We start from the raw sequence: 5,848 nt of genomic DNA on the forward strand, positions 1-5,848 counted from the left end.
TCTTCTTGGATTGACCTCTTTATAATTATGTAAAGTAGTTTGTCTTTTTTTGGGGGGGTTACACTCTTTGTTTTAAAGTCTATTTTTTCTGATATGAGTATTGCCACTCCAGCTTTCTTTTCATTTCCATTTGCATAAAATCTTTTTCTAACCCTTTATTTTCAGTCTGTATATGTCTTTTGATTTAAAGCATCATATAGATGGATCACAATTTATTTATTTATTTATTTATTCATTCATTCATTCATTTATTTATTTATGAAGATTTTTAATTTAATTTTATTTATTTTATTTATTTTTTAGGCAAGGCAACCCTTGGCTGATCTCACAGATTGCAAGGACCTTGTCAGTTTAAAATCCCTTATTTTTTTTATTTTTTATGCCTACAGCACCTGGTCTTCCTAGGTGGTCTCCCACCCAAGTACTAACCAGGCCTGACCCTGCTTAGCTTTCGAGATCAGATGGAATTGGACTTGTTCAGGGGAGCATGGCCATAGACTAGATGGGTCACAATTTAAATCCATTCAGCCACCCTGTGTCTTCTTGTTGGAGCATTTAATCTATTTACGTTTGAAGTAATTATTGGTAAGTATGTACTTATTGCCATTTTGTTAATTGTTTTTTTGGTTGTTCTTTTAGTTCTCCTCTGTTTCTTTCTTCTCTTGATCTCTTCCCTTGTAGTTTGCTGGTATTCTTTAGTGTTTTGTATGGGTTTCTTTCTCTTTGTTCTTTATGTATCTTTTGCAGGTTTTTTGGTTTGTGGTTACCATGAGGTTCATTTATGTTATTCTATATCCACAATGGTCTATTTGAAGCTGATATGCATTTAAGTTCCAATCTATTCTAAAAGGACAATATTTTCATTCCCCCATTCATGCTTTATGTTTTTTATGTCATATTTTAAATTTTTTGTTTTGTGTATCTTCTATTTTTGTATTTTGATGTTCATACTTCTGCATTTTGACTCTTGTAGTAGCTTTTTAAATGTCTGATTCACTGTTTATCAAATATTTGGCTTTACCTGTGATTTTTTTTTTATTTCTTTGCATTTTCTTATTCTGGTTATGGCCTTCACTTTTCTGCTTAAAGAAGATTCTAATGTTTTTTCGTAAAACTGGTTTAGTGATGATGAACTCCTTTAGTTTTTCCTATCCAGGATACTCGTTATCTCTCCTTCAATTCTGAATGATAACTTTGGCTAGCAAATTATTCTAGGTCGTAGGGTTTTTTTTCCCTGGCACTTTAAAGATGTTGCCTCACTACCTTCTGGCCTGTAAGTTGCTTATGAGAAATCAGCTGATAACTTTTGGACTTTCCTTTGTAGATAACTAGTTGTTTTCCTGTTGCTGCCTTCAAAATTGTCTCTTTAACTTTTGCCATTTTAATGACAATATTCTTGGTGTGGGTGTCTTTGAGTTCATCTTGTTTGGAACTCTCTGTGATTCCTGGACCTAGATGTATGTGTCCTTTCCCAAGTTAGGAAACTTTTCAGCCATTATTTCTTCAAATAAAGTTTCTGTTTCTATCTCTCTTTCTTCTCCTTCTGGATCCCTATACTGTTTGTGCACTTGATGTTGTCCCCAAGGTCCCTTAAACAATCTCAATTAAAAAAAATTTTTTTTGCTGTCCTGATTAATTTCCACTAGTCTGTCTTCCAGTTTGTTGATCTGTTATGTATTAGCTAACCTGCTGCTGATTCCTCCTAGTGTATTTTCTGTTTCAGTTATTGCATTCTCAGCTCTGCTTGGTTCTTCATTATACTTTCCAACTCTTTGTTGAAGTTCTCCCTAAGTTCCTCTATTCCACTATCAAATTTGGTGAACATCCTTATGAAAGTTCCTTTTATTTATCAAGCAAATTACTATCTGTTTCATTAGGGGTTTTCCCCTTCTGGGATTTTACTTGTACCTTCATTTGAGAGATATTCTTTTGTCTTTTCATTTTGTTTGACTTTCTATGTTTGTTTATTTGGATTAGATGAAATAGCTATCTCTGCCAGGCTTAAAAAAGGGGTTTTATGTAGAAGCAACCTCTGTGTAGGCTATGTGTTATAGATGGTTTTGGCAGGCCAGTCAGAGCCAAGTGGCATCCAGAGCACTGGCCTACTGGGCTGGAGAGGCTTTGGGTGGGGAGGCCAGGCGTGTGTAATAATGCCCTGTTGATCTTGCTTGCTCCCTTTGTTAGAAGCCCAGGAACATGCTCAGACTACCTTTGCAAGCAAGTCAGAGTGCCCTATGAAGGTGGAGAAAATATACAATGGCACCCACCAGTACCTCCAACCCAGGGGAATTCCTCATTTTTAGAGAGCTCTCATGTCTCCCCAGTATTCTCTATGTAGTCTCTCTCTCTTAGTTGTTGTGCAGAAAGTGGTCTTATGTAGAAGCAACATCTGCATAGGCTGTGTGTGCTGAGTAGTTTTGGCAGACCAGTTGGAGCCAGGCAGGTGCTTATGATGCCTGAGACACTGGCCTGCTGGGCTAGAGTGGATTCAGACAAGAAAGCCAGGTGCACATGGTTATGCCCTGTTAACCCTGTTTGCTCCCTTTGTTTGAAGCCAAAATGGGCTCCAGGCAGTGTGGCTAGGAATGCACTACGGCAATCTCAGAGGCCAAAACACCTGGATAGAGCTACTGCTCACCCTATTGAGGGGGAAAGTGACATAAACAATTTCACTCACAGCACCTCCAATCCTAGAGGGTACCCACAGATCCAGAAGAGCTCCAGGAGAGGTTTCCCAGTCTCTCAACTTGGTCTCCTCCTCTAGTTTGATGTTTAGAAGATATTCAATCAATCTTTAGCAAGAGTAATTGCTCTTTATGTAGATGTATATTTCAGTGTGCTTGTGGGAGGGGGAGAGTTCAGCATATTTCTATTCTGCTGCCATCTTGGACCTCTCTCTCATAATGTTTTTATCTGTTTTGGGTATTAGGGCAATACTTGCCTCATAAAAGTAATTGATAAATGTTCCTTCCACTTCTATTTTCTTAAATAATTTGTGTAATGTTTATATATTTTTTCCTTAAATGTTTTCTCTGTGGGAAGGTTTTATGTTATAAATAATTTTTATATGTCTATTATAGTTAAACATACAATATTATATTAGTTTCAAGTGTATAACATAGTGATCAGACATTTATATAACTTATTAAGTGATCACCCCAATAAATCTAGTACTCATGGGACAGCATACATAATCATTACAATATTATTGACTATATTCCCTATGCTGTACTTTACATCCCATGAGTGTTTCTATAGCTGGCAATTTGCACATTTTAATTTCTTCCCTCTTTTCACCCAAACGTTTGACTCCCCTCCAATCTGGCAACCATCAGAATGTTCTCTGTATCTATGAGTTTCTTTCTTTCTTTTTTTTTAAGGATTCATGCCATCAGTTTATTTACAAACATATCTAGTATGTTGAGTTCAACAGTTTGATCCATTTTTCAAAGGGACTACACCTTTTTAAATGCTCTTCACATCTGTTTCATGGATTAACTAAAACATCTTTATTTCTTAAGCAGCTGGGGTCTTACTATAAAGAAAGGTGCAGCAAATCCAGATCTAAAGTACAAAGTCATCATAGCTAGCAACCGCCATTTATGTTCCACTGAAAATGGCAAATTATTCCCTAGGCCCTCCTCATAGTGGCTCCTATGGACCACTGAGGTTGTGAACCTCCAGATGCTCTGTCCCAACGTGGCCCTGTTGGAAACCCTGCAGAAGGAGCAGGGACCAAAGCTAAGGAAATGTATAAGTTTATTCTTGTTTTGTTTGTTGATTTATTTTGTTTTTCAGATTCCATATATAGTGAAATTATATGGTATTTGTCTTTCTCTTTCACTTAGAAAAATACCCATATGTTGTCACAAGTGACAAGATTTCATTCTTTTTCATGGCTGAGTAATATTTCATTGTATATAGGGACCACATCTTCATTATCCATTTGTTTATTGATGGACACATTGGTTTCCATATCTTGCCTATTGTTAATAATGCTGCAATAAACATAGGGATGCATATAGCTTTTCAAATTAGTGTTTTGAGTTTCTTTGAATAAATACCCAGAAGTAGAATTGCTGTGTCCTTCTTTGTCTCTTATCATAGTTTTTGTTTTAAAAACTATTTTGTCAGATATAAAATTTGCTACCCCAGCTTTTGTATCATTGTCATTTGCATGAGATATCTTTTTTCATCCCTTTACTTCCAGTCTGTGCATGCCTTTCAATCTGAAGTGGGTCTCTTGTAGACAGCATGTGTATGGGTCATGTTTTCTTATACAGTCAACCACTCTATGTCAGTAATTTGGAGGACAACAGAAAACATCTAATTGAAACAGCAAAAAGAAAAAGAATCCAAAAAAGTGAGGATAGTTTAAAGGGCCTCTGGGACAACACTAAGCATACAAACATTTGCATCATACAGATGCCAGAAGGAGAAGAGAAAGAGCAGAAAATTGAAAACCTATTTGAAGAAATAATGACAGAAAACCTCCCTTTCTGCTATGGCAAAAGAAATAAACATACAAGTCCAGAAAGTGCAGAGATGAACCCAAACAGGTCCACAGCAAAATACATCATAATTAAAATGGCAAAAGTTAAAGATGAAGAAAGAATCTTAAAAGCAGCAAGAAAAAGGAAGTTACTTACATACAAAGGAGCTCTCATAAGACTGTCGGCTGATTTTTCAATAGAAACTTTGCAGGCCAGAAGCGATTGGCATGAAATATTTGAAGTGACAAAGATCAAGGACCGACAACCAAGATTACTCTACTCAGCAAGGCTATCATTTAGAATTGAAGGAGAGATAAAGAGCTTCCCAGACAAGAAAAAGCTAAAGTAGTTCATTACCACCAAACGAATATTACAAGAAATGTTAAAGGGACTTCTTTAAGAAGAAGGGGAGAAAAAGAATACAAATATGAATAATAAAATGACAATAACTATGTACCTATCAAAAATTACAGCATAATGATAAAGGGATCAATGCAGCAAGAGGACAACCCTACCAAACATTTATGCTTCCAACATAGGAGTACCTAAATATATAAGGCAAATATTGACAGATATAAAAGGAGAGATCAATAGTAATAGTGTCACAGTAGGGAATTTTAATAACACACTGACATCAATAAATAGATCTTTCAGATAGAAAATCAACAAGGAAAAGTAACTTTGAATGACACATTAGATCAGACTAATTTAATCAATATTTTTGGAGTATTTTGCCCAAAAGCAGCAGAATATATTCTTTTCAAGTGCACATGGAACATTTTCCAAAATAGACTACATGTTAGGCCACAAAACAAGTCTCAATAAATTTAAGAAGATTGAGATCATATCAGGTATTTTTCTCTAACCAAATAATATGAAACTAGAAATCAATTACAAGAAAAAACACTGAAAAACACACAAACATATGGAGGCTTAATAACATGCTACTAAACACCAAATGGCCTAACAATGACATCAAGGAAGACATCAAAATATACCTTGAGACACATGAAAATGAAAGCACAATGACCCAAAATCAATGGGACACAATGAAAGTAGTTCTAAGATGGAAATTTATAGTAATACAGGCCTACCTCAAGAAACATGAATAATCTCAAATAAACAACCTAACCTTACACCTAAAGAAACTAGAAAAAGAGGAGCAAACAAAGCCCCAACTGAGTAGAAGGGCTTTGCGTGTGTGTGTGTGTGTGTGTGTGTGTGTGTGTGTGTGTAGAATGACGTACACACACACATCTTTTCTTTATACAAGTGGAAATAAATGAAATAGAATCTAAATAAACAATGCGAAAGATCAATAAAACCAAGAGCTGATTTTTTGAAAATATAAACAA

The 5,848-nt window shown here is 35.6% G+C and overlaps 1 pseudogene; it reads right to left on the reverse strand.

Annotated features, from left to right (window-relative positions):
- Positions 1-380: 380 nt before the first annotated feature.
- Positions 381-499, reverse strand: LOC120612169 (uncharacterized; annotated as a pseudogene).
- Between the last annotated feature and the right edge of the window lie 5,349 nt (positions 500-5,848).

The sequence above is a fragment of the Pteropus medius genome, unplaced genomic scaffold (assembly GCF_902729225.1).
Source record: "Pteropus medius unplaced genomic scaffold, Ma_sr-lr_union100, whole genome shotgun sequence".
NCBI lineage: Eukaryota > Metazoa > Chordata > Mammalia > Chiroptera > Pteropodidae > Pteropus > Pteropus medius.